The sequence below is a fragment of the Leucopleurus acutus genome, assembly GCF_964270905.1.
Source record: "Leucopleurus acutus genome assembly, chromosome: 19".
Classification (NCBI taxonomy): Eukaryota; Metazoa; Chordata; class Mammalia; order Artiodactyla; family Delphinidae; genus Leucopleurus; species Leucopleurus acutus.
The window spans coordinates 11,116,265-11,132,865 of NC_139161.1; the positions used below are offsets into that span (position 1 = coordinate 11,116,265).

Sequence of the window (16,601 nt, forward strand, 5' to 3'; positions counted from 1 at the left end):
TATTCCTTCTCATCCCACGTGGCTCTCCCCTCTTGTAATTGTGGCATGTTTATGCTTCACAAAATGAAGAGAAAAGGGACTCTACTCCTAGGTCTTCCTTCCTGAACCATTTGCATAATTCAGATTTCTCTGCAGTGAGTCAGTCTTCTGGAAAGTCTTCCTCCTGGGAAGGTTGGAAAGAATGATTCTCTGTTAATGAGGCCACATGTCTCAGGCACTTGGCTGAATAGAAAGAATTAGATGTATACGAGGATAGGTGGTGAGCTCCCCAGCCTAGCCAGGGGATTCTGAGCCATGCTGATTTGGACCCTTAAATGTAACTTATTTTAAATCTCGCATGTGATTTATTTTAATGGGAGCCTTTAAAGTGGAGGCTGTGAAGGTGAAAATCATGTAGCTTATTGAATCTATCAGTTCTTACTAGAGCTGAAGGCCAGCTCTTGTTTTTTCAAGTCAGTAACAAGGAGTGCAACCTGTTTATCCAGGTCTTCCATAACTAAAATGCATCCCTGTGGGCAGCTCGTGGCCTGTTTCCATGGGGGCAACAGCTCTGTTTCCGCAGGTGAGGGGCCACCACAGGCGAGGGGCAACCACAGGCCAGACACCCCCGGCCCCGGCCCCCTGTGCCAGCACTTACTCCACTTGGTGGATGCTCATCTGTGTGTCTCACACTGGATGTTGTTCTTTTTTGCACCTGTGAAGAATTGTGTAAAATGAGGGCCACAGCAAGCCACAGAATTGTCATTGGTTTAGAAAAGGGAAATGAAAAGAGTCTGCATGGTTTATGTTGATTATATCTGACTGCTTCCTGTTCTGGAGTATTTATTCACTGGAATGAAGTGATAGCTTCACAGTGTAATGTTTAAGTTTAAAAATATGAAACAAAGTGAGGTTAGCAGTAAATTCTGAACCTCAGAAATGGAGTGTTTGCACCATCTTCGGTGCCCCCAGCATCCATTGCAGCTGTTGCCCTGTGAGTGCCTGGTGGCCTCCACCTCACAGGCTGTGGCTGACTTCACATCACTTCCTGAGGCTTCCCATTCTATGGCGTTTGTTTCACTGCCCTGCAGCCCAGTGCCCAGAGCTTCAAGCTTCGGGCTCAGTAAATACTGGTTAAATTGAACAGACAGGGAGTCTAGGTCAGATTTACTATGTTTTCATTCTTCATTAGTCTATTGGTTGTAACCATTACATATTTGAAAGTTTTAATTTTATGGAAAGTTGTAGGATTTTACTGACATATATTCATTCACTTACGTATGTTTCATATTAAGTGGCTGTGCAGTATGTGTGAGTCAGTGTGTTCAGTGTTGGGAGAAATGCAAAGGAATAGGGAGTCAGGAGGAGGCACCAATTTGGAGGAGACAGCTCACATGGAGTGTGCCGGAGCGGGCAGGGATGGGGGCGCTGGGAATGACAGGAAGGTAGTCAGGACTGGTTGCCTGCAGAACCAGGCATCTGCAGAAAAGTAGTCAGAATACTTTAGGAATAGGGGGTTTAGGGGGCAGAGCATAAAAGGAGGACTCAGGGGTGAGGACCCTGTGTTGGGCTGGGAGGAGGAAGTTGATTAGTTCGGATGCTCCTGTTTACAAGTAATATTAGTAACCATTCACATAGTAGGTGGTGTGTGCCAGGCACTATTCTAAGAATTTTTTTTTTTTTTTTTGGCGGTACGCGGGCCTCTCACTGTTATGGCCTCTCCCGTTGCGGAGCACAGGCTCCGGACGCGCAGGCTCAGCGGCCATGGCTCACGGGCCTAACCGCTCCGCGGCATGTGGGATCTTCCCGGACCGGGGCACGAACGCGTGTCCCCTGCATTGGCAGGCGGACTCTCAACCACTGCGCCACCAGGGAAGCCCTTTATTAGTTTTTTATTAGTTTCTTTGTTCCTGTTCCTGAGACTAGACGTATCTCTAGGGCAGTGGCAAGAATGTGGTCTTTTGCCAGCTCAGGGCTGCAGCCTGACTGGGAAAGTGATGCTGAAGCCCAGTCTCTGCTCCCCAGCCCTGAGCCCTGGCGGGTGAGTTGGCTTCCTGATGCATACAGAGGCCCCTCTTGGTGTGGAGCTGCCCCCGTCGTGGCCTGTTAAGCAAAACAGCAGCTAGCCACTGCAGTTCTGAGGGATTGCAAGAGAAGTACTAGCAAGTGGCATTTCTGATTCTGGACAAGACTTTGCCTAAAAATGTTACTTAGAGTCTTCATAAATATTTATCTGATTATCACGTTTTGTGGTCTTTATTTCACCCTTTAAAGTGAGCAGGATTACCTTCCCAGGCCAGTCAATACTCCTCTCGCTCCCAAACAGCAGAGGCCAGTGAGCAGATGAACCCCACGGCAGTGCTGCTCCTAGAGACACCACAGCAGGCCTCAGCTTGCACAATGGTCACTCAGTTATTTACTCACAGAAACCACAGACTGCCTGGCCGGGGCAGCGGTCCCTGTGCCCCCATTGTCCTGTGTTCCCCAGGCCGTGCCGGCCTCTAATGAGCAGGATGGGGCACACTCCTCCCTGAGTCTAGCCTCCAGTGCAGGACTCTTGAGTGCTTTTCTAATGCAGGCAGAGGAGATGACGTGTCCGGAGTGCTTTGTCAACCCCGTTAGAGGCATTGGCTGCACAAAACTGCGTTCGTGGGTCAGCTGGGGAATGTGACCCTCGGTGAAAAAATCAACACTTAATCGGAGACGGATTTCCTAGTTCAGAGTAAGCTGACTATATCTTACACCATTATTTTACTTTCTTATTATGTAGAAAACACGAAAGGAGTTTCTGAGACATACCAATATCTGTGTTACGTTTATGAAACTTTTTTTTCCCCAGATGTGTTCATCTTTCAGATTATTAGTATGTATATCTTACCTGTGCTAAAAACACATTTAAGTTTTTCACCTATCTGGATACCTTCTTTAAGTGTCTGGCCAAAATGCTTCATGTAAGCAAATTTTAATCAAAAATAGCCAATTCTGACATTAAGTTATGTGTCAAAACAATTCTAGGGCAGTTCCATTTTAATCATGGAAACATTTTAAAATGCTGTTTGTCTCTTTGTTTCTGTGGCTTATTCATTTGTTAATTTTAAAACTTTTTGTTGTGGGAAATTTCCACATCTCCCAATCATCTGTCTTCAGTAGTTACCAACTTTTCCCCAGTCCTCTTTGATCTATGCCACCACCCACTCCCCTTTCCCACCCACTCCCTTGGCTTATTTTGAAGCAAATCCCAGGCATCATATAATTTCATCTGTAAATATTTCAGTGTATCTCAAAGGTAATTATGACTTTAAAAAACTACACACACACACACACACACACACACACAGTTTTTTTATTTGAATCAGGACATAAATAAGGTGACTACATTGTGATTGATTGATCTACTTTATTAATCCATAAAATTAATCTAAAAGTCAGTCCCCACCCCCATCCTGTTCCACTCATCCATCTCTTTGCTTCTTGTTTCTTACTGTAATTTTTTGGTTGGAGAAACCAGGGCTTCCCTGGTGGCGCAGTGGTTGAGAGTCTGCCTGCCGATGCAGGGGACACGGGTTCGTGCCCCGGTCCGGGAAGATCCCACATGCCGCGGAGCGGCTGGGCCCATGAGCCATGGCCACTGAGCCTGCACGTCCAGACCCTGTGCCCTGCAACGGGAGAGGCCACAATAGTGAGAGGCCTGCGTACCGCAAAAAAAAAAAAAAAAAAAAAGGAGAAACCAGGTCATGTGCCTTATAGAATTCCTTGAGGTCTGGATTTTGCCGATCCTTCCCTCACCCCCCAGGTTTGACCAGATTCCTCCAATTGGAGGGGGTGTTTGGGGGCACAACATTCCATAGGTGGTAATGTGTACTTCCTTTAGGATGTGTATAATGATTGGTTGTCTTCTCTCTGTTAAGTTAGCAGCCATCAATGATCAGTACCTGGATCCATCTGTTAGAGGTTGTAAAAAGGTTGTGCTATAATTCTATTATTCCTCTTTGTCTGTTAACTGGTATATCTCTATAAAGAGAAACTTCCTCTCATCTGTTATTTGGGTATCTTGAGATATAGTTCATATAGGAAAGCCAATATGAATACTTATTTTCTTTTATTTACCTGATTGCAAAATAATGAGTGGACTTCTTCCAGTAGAAGGTAACCATTTAAACATTTGAACAGTATATGCATATATAAATATATGTATATTTATACACACATTTGTTGCCCTTTTTCTTGGATAAATGGTAGTATATTATACACATTTTTTTCCACCTTGCTTTTTTTCACTTTATTAGATTAGAATCAATGTGTCTTCATTAGAATCAAAGCTTCATTATTTTCCTGCAAAGCAGGCTTTCTTAAACCCAGCACTATTGACATTTTGATCCAGATAATTTACCTTTGTGGCGATAATGTCCCCACATGCTGTGAGGATAGTTGTAGGATGTTTAGCAGCTTCCCTGGCATTTACCTATCAGATGCCAGTAGAACTACCCCTCCCACCCTCCATTGTGCCAACCAAGCCTATCTCCAGACCAAATGTGCCCCAGGGGACAGAATTGCTCCCTGATGAGAACAACATTTCTCACGACCACTGAGGGGAGATTCTTAGCATGTCTGCAGAGACCATATGAGCCCTTTATTTCAGAAGTGGATTCAGACCCCATCTAGAAGCTATAGCTTCTATTTTTGGACTTTGAATACTAAACCAGCTCGTCTAGTTCTCTCCTGCCTCTTTTGCAAATTAAGGGAGGAAGGAAAGAAGAATTGTTATTGAATAATGCATAAAGGAAAGAGAGGCAGTGATGTTACAAATTTCATGTAAAACTGTTCTTATTGGGAAGATATGTGTTGAAAACACCAGGAGTTACTTTGACCTTGTATGGTAGCCCTTCAATGCTAGTGTTCACCATTTCTTACACGCTTTGCTGGCCCTGAGAGCTCCTGTTGTGCCGTGACCTGGGCACTACAGGCACAGCCGCTCTCTTTCCACACAGGGTGGAAGTCAGGTTGTACTGTTGGGTAAGCGGAAAGAAGCCAGGGCATTTTGCCATGGGGCAATGAAATTACCCAAACTAGTAGTCTAGAAAGCATCCCGTGGAGCAGATGAGCCCGAACCTGGAAGGTGGACTCCTTCAACGTTGAGTGTGGAGGCTGGGGCCCTGCTCAGAGGTCACCAGCGTCCTCCGGAGCTGCCTCGGAGCCAGCAGCACATCCCGTCCTATAACCCCCAGATTTCTGAGGCTCCATGCCGAAATCAGACTAACCCCTACAGAGAGGATCATCTTGAATATTAAAAGAAATCTAATAAGAAGTAAGAAATTTCTTTGAAAAGTAAGTACATTGCATTAGCAAGAATGCCTCTATGGCAATTAAAGATTTGAGTTTGTAGCCATAGACCAGTTGGAGATAGACTCTGACAGTTCGACCCTCCCGTTGGCTCCTGGGCCCTGGCACAGCCCTATTTGGGGCTTGACTCAGAGTGAACTCTGGTGGTAGGAGGTATAAGGCAGGGACATCTTCCCATGAGTCAATTTGATGGCTGTTTCTTTGAATGAATTCCAGCTTGATTTGCGTTGGTGGGCACACCCCAGCAGACTGCTTGTGCTTGCCTGGTTTGGCAACCATTTAACAACACCTATTTCCTCCTCACACTGCCAGGTATTTAGTTATTCCCTTGTTCATTTTGTTACTGTTGAAGATAACATATATGAGCTGTTTCCAGAAGTTCTCTGCAACTGTGGCAGTGGCTCAGAGCACGATTGCAGGTCTGGAATGCCCATATTCCTGTGTCCACTGAATGTTCTGGTCCTAGTGACTGGGGTCCAGTCTCCCCTCTCCCACTCCCTCTGTCTCCTGCATACAACTTATTACAGTTTGAATGTTCTCCTTCTCTGCTCGCCAGGCAGGTTAATAAGTATTGAGTGTTCCAGGTCACTAGCAGTTATTGATCTTGCTTGGAGGTAGTCCAACATTAATGTCAGGACGGAGTGGGTTTTTTCAGTGTTGATGTGGAATTGTTTGGAAAAATCAGTAGCAGTGAGTGACTTAGGCTATTCTAAGTCTCCTAAGCAGTTCTCAGCTTTGCTGCTCAGTCAAGGCAGGTGCTCAGGGTATCAGCCCCTCTTGAGAGGAAGGGCTTTCTGTTAGTGTGGTGTCAGAGCCCAGAGGTCATATTGAAGCAAGAAGGGATGCCAGCACGTGAGGATGGTCAGAGATGGTCCTTCTGTCTTTCTACTCCCTGCTTGTCCCCAGTTTGCAACAACACAAGAAAGCTCACCATTAGTCTCCGGGTCTCCATGGATGTCCTCAGGCTGCCTGGCTTTGAAATGGGCCCTGCCACACACCCGCTGTATGACCTTGTGGTAGTTACTGTACCTCTCTGTGCCTCCACTCCCTATCTGAAAGACAGGGACAATGACAACGCCTACTTTGCATGGTGGTTGTGAAGGTCAGGTGGCTGGCACATCAAAAGTGCAGTGTGGGCGCCAATCTCCATCCTCGTCCTCCCTTCAGTTTAATGACACATACTTTCTCACGTGGTCCCCACAGCCTGCGCAGTAGTCAGGGGCAGTAGTATTTTAGTTGTTTTACAAAGGAGAAAATGGAGGTTGGGTTTGGTTCGTGAGCTTTCCCAGGTTGAATGGCTGGTAAATCACTGTTCTGGGGCTGAACCCAAGCCCTCCATCTTGGGGACCCCAGTTCTTGTAGAGGGGAGGGACTCACCAGTGGGCACATCTGACTCCTGTGTGGCTCACCTCTAGTGTCGAGGGGGGAGGGACAGAGTCACAACGGAGACTGCACCCAAGGGGAATGAAGCCACCACAGAGCTGTCATGGATACAGAGGGAGTAGAGGGGAGGTGGCCAGGAGGACTCCTGAACTTCCTGGGGGGGCTTTACTGAAACTTGGTTTGCTTGCAGCCTGTCTCTCCCTGGAGGTGTGATACAGCATTGACGGCCAGCGGCATTACTGTCAGCCCCAGAAATGGACTGGAACTTGCTTTTAGGGTGGGCCGCAGTGAGGCGGTTCATTCACTTCTTAACCCAGTCAGAGCCTCCTTTGAGACACCACTGCCCTTGGCACATCTTGGCGGGGGCATGGGCGGTGGGATACCTGAAAATGTTTGTGTCTGCTGCTCAGCTAGAACTGTGAAGTGGGTGGAGCAGATCGCTAGAACAGTCTGTGCTGGAGCCTTGAAGACTGTGAGTCAAGAGGAGGGATTCTTAGAAGACAGAAAATAAGTTACTACTTAATGGTCAAAGGGGGGCCCTGGATTGTTGAAGCAAACATGAATCTAAGTCAGGTCAGATCTCTCTGCAGACCACATGTCGTGAGCCTCTTACTGTAGTGATGACCCAGGCAGGTGGAATGGCCCTTATCTGTCAGCCACTCTCAGAGCCAAGGTCCTCCTAAGAGGTCAGTATTATGGCTTATGCATTCTATCTCTGAATGTGCCCTAAAATTCCAAAATAATATGAAAGGGTTGGAACCAATTGGAAAGTGATCAGAAAATTCTGTGTTTCTAGACTTCTTCTAAGGGTCACCCCCTTTATTTCTGAAAAACAAGTAAACTCAGTTCTACCTGTGCTGAGTGACCAGACTCAGGCTGCACAGATGCAAATGCAGAGCATGAAAGCCAAGGCGAGGCCTGCAGACCGGCCAGCCGGGGTGGGGTGTGGGCCCTGCTTCTGCTCTGCAGAAGGACTCTGGGCTCCCTTCCTCTTTGGTGAGATGGTTTTGATTTGTTCAAGATCCAAATTTCGGTGATGAGTTTGGGAAGGATCTGGTTTTATTTTAGATGAAAACTGCAACTGTTTCTATAGGTGTGACGCTGAGAGCCAGCGCAGTGTCTGTGAGTTCCTTTTGGGCCAAGTAGATTCTTGGGCAGGTTTATAGACTGAACACCTGTTCATAGGAGGCTCCTGCCTCCTGTTTATACTTCAAGGACTCAAGTGTTCCATTTCAGCTTATAAGATAAGCAGTAGTTGTTTTTTGTTTGTTCTTTAATTAAGAGATTTGGGGAAGGGGAACAGTCTTATAATAACACTGGGAAAAAATTATACAAGATAGTATCTTACTATGAAATAGTGAAAACATTTTTTTAAATTAATTAATTTATTTATTGGCTGTGTTGGGTCTTCTTTGCTGCGTGCAGGCTTTCTCTAGTTGTGGCGAGTGGGGACTACTCTTTGTTGCGCTGCACGAGCTTCTCATTGTGGTGGCTTCTCTTGTTGCAGAGCACAGGCTCTAGGTGCGCGAGCTTCAGTAGTTGTGGCACGTGGTCTCAGTAGTTGTGGCTCGCGGGCTCTAGAGCATAGGCTCAGTAGTTGTGGTGCACGTGCTTAGTTGCTCGGCGGCATGTGGGATCTTCCCAGCCCAGGGCTCGAACCTGTGTCCCCTGCATTGGTAGGCGGATTCTTAACCACTGTGCCACCAGGGATGTCCCTAGTGAAAACATTTAAACAGAAAATAGAACTTGCAAATGGACTGGACAGCGTGTTTGTGCTACACAACACTTCGCCCTGTGTCCTTCCTAACAACAGAGTAGCTCTGAGGTCTGTGAAAGGGCACAGCTTGCTCAGGACCCCTGGAAATGACACGGTGGCTGAGCGGAGGGCTGTGAGGGTGATGCAGCCGAGGTGGCTGTGCTGTGCTCAGGCATGGTGATGCTGTCTTGGGAGCAGCAGACACCCCCATTTAGGACTCGTTTTTAGAGGGCAGGTGGCCCGATTGCTGTGTATTTGAGAGGGAAGTCTGTGACCGAATGGAGAGACTTGGAGATGATGGTCTGGAGGCCTGGGGATAGTTGGGGCGTGTTTGACCCCTGATAAAGGCAGAGGTGGTACAGCCACGTGTTAGGTCCACTGAACAAGTTCTCGATGAAGGGGAGGTGAGAAGGAGAGCAGCACAAAGGACAGGCCTGGGGAGTGTGGTCTGGGTGACTCAGTATAGGCTGATGCCAGTGATTATGGTAGGAAGCCCAGAGGGTGGGCATGTGTGGAGCATGACGAGGAATTCGGCCATGGATTTGTTCAGAGGTGCCGTCCAGGAGGCGCATGTAGTGTGAGAAAAGAAGGGAAGCTGAGTCATGGCCACATCTGAGGATTAATGGAGGAGGATGGACCAGGGAAGAGGTGAGAGACAGCAGTCAGAGCAGTCTGAGGGAGGAGGAGAGGGGCGGACAAAGGGGAGGGAAGAGGAGGAGAGAGGGGTGGAGAAGGAGGAGGAGAAAGAGGGGGAGAGGGGAGGACAGAGGGAAGATGAGAGGAAGGGAGGGGGCGAGGTGACGATGGTGATGGTAGTGATGGTATCGGTCTTGGCGGTGATGAAAATGATGACGGTAGTGGTGATGGTGATGATGACAACGATGGTGTTGGTGGTGGTGATAGCAGCAGCTTGGCCTAGGTAATGATAGTGGGGATGCAAAGGGCTATAGCAACAATAAGTGTTTTGTGAGGGATGGTGGTGTAAAGCTCCTGAACTTCCAGGGGCCTGGAGCTTTCTTACGTGGGACCACCACCTAAGACAGGTGTCCTTTGAGCAGACCTGACCTTCCTCCTCCTACCCAGCAGTTCCCTGGAAGCCCTTGCTTCCTACTTGGGAAGGAGAAGGATGGGGTGAAATGTTTGCAAGACCCCAGACCAAAGGCAGAATTGGCCCAAAGTCTAACATTATGTTTTTTCCTCCTGGACAGTTCTGAGAAAATCTCTCAGGCATTTCTGTTTCTTGGATCTGAACTTGAGGTGTTGCTCATTGCCGTAGAAGGATGGAAATAGCATTATTCATACTCACATTCCTAGTCGAGTAATGTGCAGTAATCTTTACTAGAAACCCCAAAGAAGCACAGGCAGTGCCGCTGCTGCAGCACAAGTTTCCTCGTTACGGGATTCTGTCATGAGAAGACCCACCAAGCAGAGACCCCAGCTCCTCCCCCAGGCGCTGCCATTACTCTCCTGCAGCACAACAGCAGCGTTCTGTGTGGCTTCACCAGACCGAGAAGGGCCACCGCTGCCAACTGGACCACATGGAGCAGAGCCCCTCTTGCCGCCACACCTTCTAACCTCTGGAATGTGCACGAGGAGAGGCCACATCCACAGGGAAGGCGGAGTCTGCAACAGCACTGCTTAGGCCTTATTAGCATGTAGAGTCAGCAGGAGACCATCCTGGAAGGAAATGAAACCTGGAGCCCCATTCCCTTTCATTAAGCCCAGGGCCAGTCTTCCTTTGACCCTTCGTCCCGTTGTTCATTCTTCTGTTTTCTTCCTCTCTCGCATCCCCCGAAACTTCCATGCTTGTTTTTTTATTACATCTTGAGATTTGGACTTATAGTAGCAGTGCCCAGCACAAGAGGCAGTATTTTAGAGACTTGCGTTGTCATTTAGTACACCCAGCTACACTTGTCATAGGTCTCCCAAATGGTGAGATGCTTCCTGTGCCACAGCAGTCCCTCCAGCCACAAAGCCATTATCCCGGGCATTCTAGTTTTGAAACAAAACCTTAACATGGTGTGGTGACATTTAATTTAGTGCTTCTCATTTCAAAGCCCTTAAAAATATTAATTAATTCCCATAAAACCCCAGGAGGCTTATTATTAATATCTGTAGTGCCTTTCATGCTGGTCCATTAATGTGTCCTTTCTGTGTGATAGGTAAGAAAATGAGGCTAAATCATTTTTTGCATCCCACAGGAGAAGACCTTGATGGAGCCAAGGTCAGAAATAGCGAATCCCTAACTTTATTGACATCTCCGAGTAATGTCAGCCCCTTGACCTTGTGTGTGGTTTGGAAGAACAACTCTCCTGTTTAGGACTAACCTCGGGGGACAGCGAATGATCTTTCAGCGGAGCTGAGATTTCACAAATCCTAGCTGGATAGCAGTGCAGAGGGGCGGGCCTGAGGGAAGCTGGGCAGCAGCAGTGAAATGTGGGGCCCAGACAGAGCAGGAAGTACCGTCGCCTCGCGGGATAAGTGCCTCGCAGCACATGGGCACCCAGTGAGCCCTGCCAGCCTGGGAGATGCTGTGCGGCGCGGCTTGTTCATATTTTGGGGCGCTTTGTCTTTGAGTGACTTCTTCACAACTGTATGCCAGGTTTCCTTAGCCCCAGGAGCAAGAATTCCACTCCGTGGGGCAGGTCACAAAATGAGGGGCTCCCCAATCCCTAGGGTTCAGCTTGTGGTCTTTGGTCATCTCCCTCCTCGCTGCCCTGCTCTCTGGCAGTTCTGCATGGTATTTTCTCCCGTGTCCCTGCAACTTCTGACTTGAGAGGTCTTCTGACTCTGAAAATGGGTCCTTTGGGTGACGTGGCTTTTGTGTGAAAGGAGGGGGCCTCCGCCAGCTCCAGGCGGCATGGTGGGCACAGGCCTCCCAGAGGAGGGGTGGGAGGGTGCCTGTGTGTGACTCTGGTGCCCCTTGGCCTCAGCCGAGCCAGGCCATGGACCCGAGGCAGTCCACTCTCCACCCTGCACGGGAGGCTGCAGGAGGCTCCTGCGGGACCAGCTCGTAAAGGCAGCTGCAGGGGCATCGGGCTCCCGCGCCACGGCCACTCTTAGTAGAGTTGTGAGTGGTGACGAAGGGGGCACGCAAAGCGGGCTGTGCTGCTTACCAACAGTGATCACTGTTAAACTTACTGATGGCGGGAAATTTCCGGAAGTAAGTATGGGCAGGGGAATAAACACATATACACTGAAGATTTATTTGCTGTTTTCTTCACGTTGTCTGATAAAACCGGCTGTGATTTGAAAGTTATTGACGATCAGTCAGTGCTTTCGTACCCGCATAGCAGGAGAGGTGGGTGCAAGAGGGGTGGTTCCCCTCACCATTGCCTCCTGCCCTTACCTCACCAGGCACAGACCCTGCACTCTCTAGAAGTTCCCCACCACCCTACTGCTCCTGGTCATCACTGTGGCGGGGAAGAAAGGGCACATCCCCACACGGCTCTCCCGGGGTGCCCTCTGAATGCGTGGGAAGGAGGCCCCTTCCCTCATTTCTTCTAATGGAACCGTTTGATTTAAGTTGGTTTTCTCACACCTTTGTGGAAATGTTTTGGTTTGGGAGGGGAGCAGTTTCTGTCTCACGTACTGTTGTCCTAACCCTTGAGCAGCCCCACATGCTCAGAGCTGGCCCCCCAGAGCCCCCTCGGAGGCGAGACAGCTCGAAAGCCATTAACCTCATTTGAACTGAGTTCCTTTCCAGTATGATTCCCTGTTACTGCTCTTGGTAGTAAATAAAAATGCTTTCATTTCTTTTGTGCTCGCAGGGAAAATAAGTAACAAATTCAGAACTCCTTTTGGCACGCATTAAAATTATTTTGCGATTCAGCCTTTCCCTCTTTGCTGTTTTGCTGCTCCCTCTATGAGCCACCTGGAAGCCTTCCTGGGAGTAGGGAAAATACACGTCCAATATTTCCTAGCATCTCCCTCCACTCCAGCACAGCCCAGTGAGACTTGGTAATGCTTACACTCACACTTCCCTTCAGCCCTTGGGCCTTGTCATTGAAGCTCCTGGTGATAAAATGGTCTTCTGAATTCTTCTGGTTATTTCTACCTACCCAGCCAGGATGTCTTTTAAAAAACACATGTATCAAAAAAGCATAGGTATTTATTTTAATTTACATAAAGGCCCAGGTCAACGTGTCTACCAAGGTGGGATGTGATTTGCTGCCTAGTTTGGCCATTCCAGCAGCTCTGATTCACAGAAAAATCTAAATTCTAGATTTATGCAGGTCATGTCACAGTGGCTGAGGGGTTTGGGCTGAAATAGTAGTTTACCTGGGTCCTATGCTCCGGCAGGTGTTTTTGGGCCGGGGACTCTCTGACTTTTCTCATTGTGCTGATGTGGATGTGGTTCTGGAACACATGTCCAAAGTCATGACATCTTAGTAAAAGGTTTCCGTCTTTGCCCCCAGAACTAGATTTTCATTTACCAACTACTCTCATTAGTTTTATGGGATTAGCCAAAATTTAGTTGTGTAGAGCGTTAAGGCTCAGTGCCCTGTTTCTGTCCAACCCAGAGCACAAATAAGTAGTTTATTGGTGATGAGTCAGGAATGTTTTCCTGCATCCTTTTTTTTTTGGTGGGGGGGGTCACAGGATCTTAATTCCCCGACCAGGGATCAAACCTGGCCCCTGGCAGTGGAAGCTCGGAGTCCTAACCACTGGACTGCCAGGAAATTCCCTCCTCTATCCTTTTCTTAACTGTTTAATATGCAGAATTCCATATAGCAAAGTAGAAGAATTATTGAACATCTAAGTACCAACCTCCTAGACACAACAGTTTTTACATATACACTTTCTAATTTTGTGCTGAAATTCACTTGTGTCACTTCAGTGTCAGATAGGATTCATCATTTTGGTTTGTTTCATTACAGATTATTGTAATCAGTGTCAGTAAAAGTTTGATAGTCACTCAGCAACTGTTTGCTAATAACTGAGCATGTTGTGAGGCCATGGGAAGAATATAAAAACAGAGCTGGGTACTGAAAGGCACACATGAAACTATAATCCGTGTCTGCCCTCATGGGGTTTACAGTGTCCATGGAGCTTAGACAGCTTCACAGGAACACATGACAAAGAGTATAAGTTAGTTTAGAGACAGAAAAGATTATTCCTGCCAAAGGGGACCAAGAAGGAATCCTGCACAAGAGCTAGATGTTGAACTGGTGCTCCCAGAACATGTGGTTTAGGTGAGCCAACACAGGCTGAGATGCCCACCTGGCCGGAGGCAGCAGGTGACACGGCTGCCTCCCCAGGCCGGGCACAGGCTCCATGCCCCTGAGTGCCCCATGTCCTCAGCCCCCACATCCACACAGACCCCGTCTCTCTTGGGGCCAGCCCTGCTCTGGTAGCATGGGTAATGCGCAGCCCCTCTGTCAGTGTCCGATTAATGCACATTGCCTCAATGAGAATGAATTTGAAAACATCGCATTATGTGTTGGCTTTCTCTAGTCTCCTTTGTGACACAGTTTTATTTTACAAATAGCATTCTGGACCTTATGGAAGAAACACAGGGAGAGACTACTTTGCTGGACCCTAACCTGCCACCTCAGGGCAGGGTCCTAAAATTGTCCTGCAGTGGAATAGTGTTGCTATCCTTGTATTAGTTTACTTACAGTTGGAAAAAATTGGGGGAATCTGGAAGAACTTTGTTCTGAGTTTCATCATCCTGAAGCTTCTGTGTTTGTGCCCCCAACGCTCTCAGAACACACGATGCAGTATTTCACCAGGATTTTCTACTGTCAGAAATTGCATTATTAGCACGTATTTAATTAGGTGAAACCAAATGTCATATCTCAAACATGGAGGAACTAATGCTCTGCGAGGTGAGCCACATTTTCCTGTAGTTTCCTCCCGTGTAGCTCTTCATTTTCCTCTGAAAGGTCAGGACGCCTCTCTTTTTTTTTTTTTTTTTTGTGGTACGCAAGCCTCTCACTGTTCTGGCCTCTCGCATTGCGGAGCACAGGCTCCGGACATGCAGGCTCCGGACACGCAGGCTCAGCGGCCATGGCTCACGGGCCCAGCCGCTCCACGGCATGTGGGATCTTCCCAGACCAGGGCACGAACCCGTGTCCCCTGCATCGGCAGGCGGACTCTCAACCACTGTGCCACTAGGGAAGCCTCAGGACGCCTCTCTTAAACATAGGCCGCAGGTCATCCTCAGGCCTATGTGTCTGCTTTCCATCTCTGCTCCCTCCACCTCCCTGCTCTTCTTTTGAAACAACTTCAGCGGATGCTTCCTGAGCAGCACCCATCACTGTGTGCTGAGCCCTGCGCCAGGTGGCAGGCCTACAGCGGGAGCCGTGATGCTTCAAACATAGTTTCCTCGCCGTTCATGTTTCTTGTTCTCACCACGTTTTCTTCAAGTGATATCATGGCACTGGGTTGGGTTTTTTTTGTTTTAAATTTAACATTTTAAACAAAGTTTGAGAACTTTATCAAAATAACAAACATACACAATATGTTTTGAAAGTCAGAACATAATCCCTACCTAGAGGTAAACCCTTTTAGCTGTGTTTTTTGGGCAGATATGCCCATATTTTAGAACAATATGTGTATGCTGCTTTTTACTGATTTATCAACTTGGGGTGTTTTTATTGACTTCCTGGTTTGGCTTTAGTGGTTTTATACACATCACTTCCACGCGACCATCTAGTACGGTTATAAATTTACACTTTCAGTTCTTTTTTATTGGGAATTTACCATTGAAAGTTCTTTGAAAGCAAACAAAAGGAAATGAATATAAAGTGGAGAGACTCTTCTGATGACCACGTGTACCCCTCACCCAGCCTCAGCGTCCTCACCACACTCTTGAAGTTTGCACAGTTTCTAATGAAATAAAATCAGTGTTCGTAACATTATGACTGTGTGAACACTGTTCTCCAAAAAGCCAGGAAATGTGTTTGGACCTAATTCTGGACTCTGTAGTAGCTCCCTGGCCTGCTGGTCTCTCTGGGCCTCGACCCTCACCGTTTACTTAGAGAGGCCCAGAGGAGGTTGGAGTGTCGGGGGGCAGGACCCCTCATAGCTCTCCTTTCAGTGTTTTCCTGGCTGTTCTGGCATATTTATTTTCCACGCGAACTTCAGTAGCAGCTTGTCAAGCTCCGCAAAATAGCTGCTTGTTATATTTATTGGGAACGTGTGAACTCTTAACCTGGGGAGAACTGATGTCTTAAGAATGTGGGTGCATGCTACCCAGGCAGGGAGCATCTCCCATTTGTTCAAGCCTCCTTCTGTTTTCCAGGAGAGTTATACAAAATTTCCTTGTCAGGGTTTTGTATATTTCTTGTTAAGTTCAATCTTCTTTGTTGCTTTAGAAGTGGGGGTTCCTTATGATTTTAACTATCTGTCGTTTATGTATATATATATAAAGGCTGTTGATTTCTGTGTGTTTACTTTAGGTCCTGCTAATTCAGTGAATCCTTTATGTTCATCAGCAAGGGTCCAGGCAGGAGTAGTGGGAGGGGGTAAGCAGGGCAAATATGACTAAGCAAGAGAGGGGCAGTTTGCTTCCTTACTTTGTTGTGTTTTTGAAACTATTCTCCCTTGCTACCATATATATTATAGCTTCCTGTGTTTAAGCAAATTCTCTTCCATGTTCCAGACAGTTTTTCCAAACAGATTCAATGCTTCTAAGAAATCCTTTTGATATCACAGGGATGCTACCTTTTACTAGTGTTACCATGTGGCAGGCATTACTTATTAATCTCATGAGATCTTCACAGTAGTTCTCAATAAATATTTGTTGAGTAAATGAATGTTTACAACCACCCTGTGAAGTAGTCATCATCCCAGTTTATAGATAGAGAAATTTGAGGTCACTTGTGCAGGGTCCATTAAATGCAGACTTGGAGTAAAGGATGGAGTTGTTTTGTTTTGTTTTTTTAATTTATTAATTTATTTTTGGCTGCGTTGGGTCTTCGTTGCTGTGCACAGGCTTTCTCTAGTTGCAGTGAGCAGGGCTAGTCTTCGTTGCGGTGTGCGGGCTTCTCATTGCGGTGGCTTCTCTTGGTGTGGAATACGGGCTCTAGGCATGTGGGCTTCAGTAGTTGTGGCACGTGGGCTCAGTAGTTGTGGCTGATGGGCTCTAGAGCACAGGCTCAGCAGTTGTGGCACATGGGCTTAGTTGCTCCGCAGC

The 16,601-nt window shown here is 47.4% G+C and overlaps 1 protein-coding gene across 5 annotated transcripts in view; it reads left to right on the forward strand.

Moving 5' to 3' along the window:
* RPTOR (regulatory associated protein of MTOR complex 1) overlaps window positions 1-16,601 on the forward strand; it is a 346,540-nt gene that overhangs the window by 140,940 nt on the left and 188,999 nt on the right. Inside the window, exon 1 of one of the 5 annotated variants that reach the window (XM_082861743.1) lies at window positions 5,256-5,304. The exons of the other annotated variants lie outside the window; for them this stretch is intronic. The gene's annotated coding sequence lies outside the window, so the exon portion shown is untranslated. Of the gene's footprint in view, window positions 1-5,255; window positions 5,305-16,601 lie in introns of those variants that run through there. 5 annotated transcript variants of the gene reach the window in all.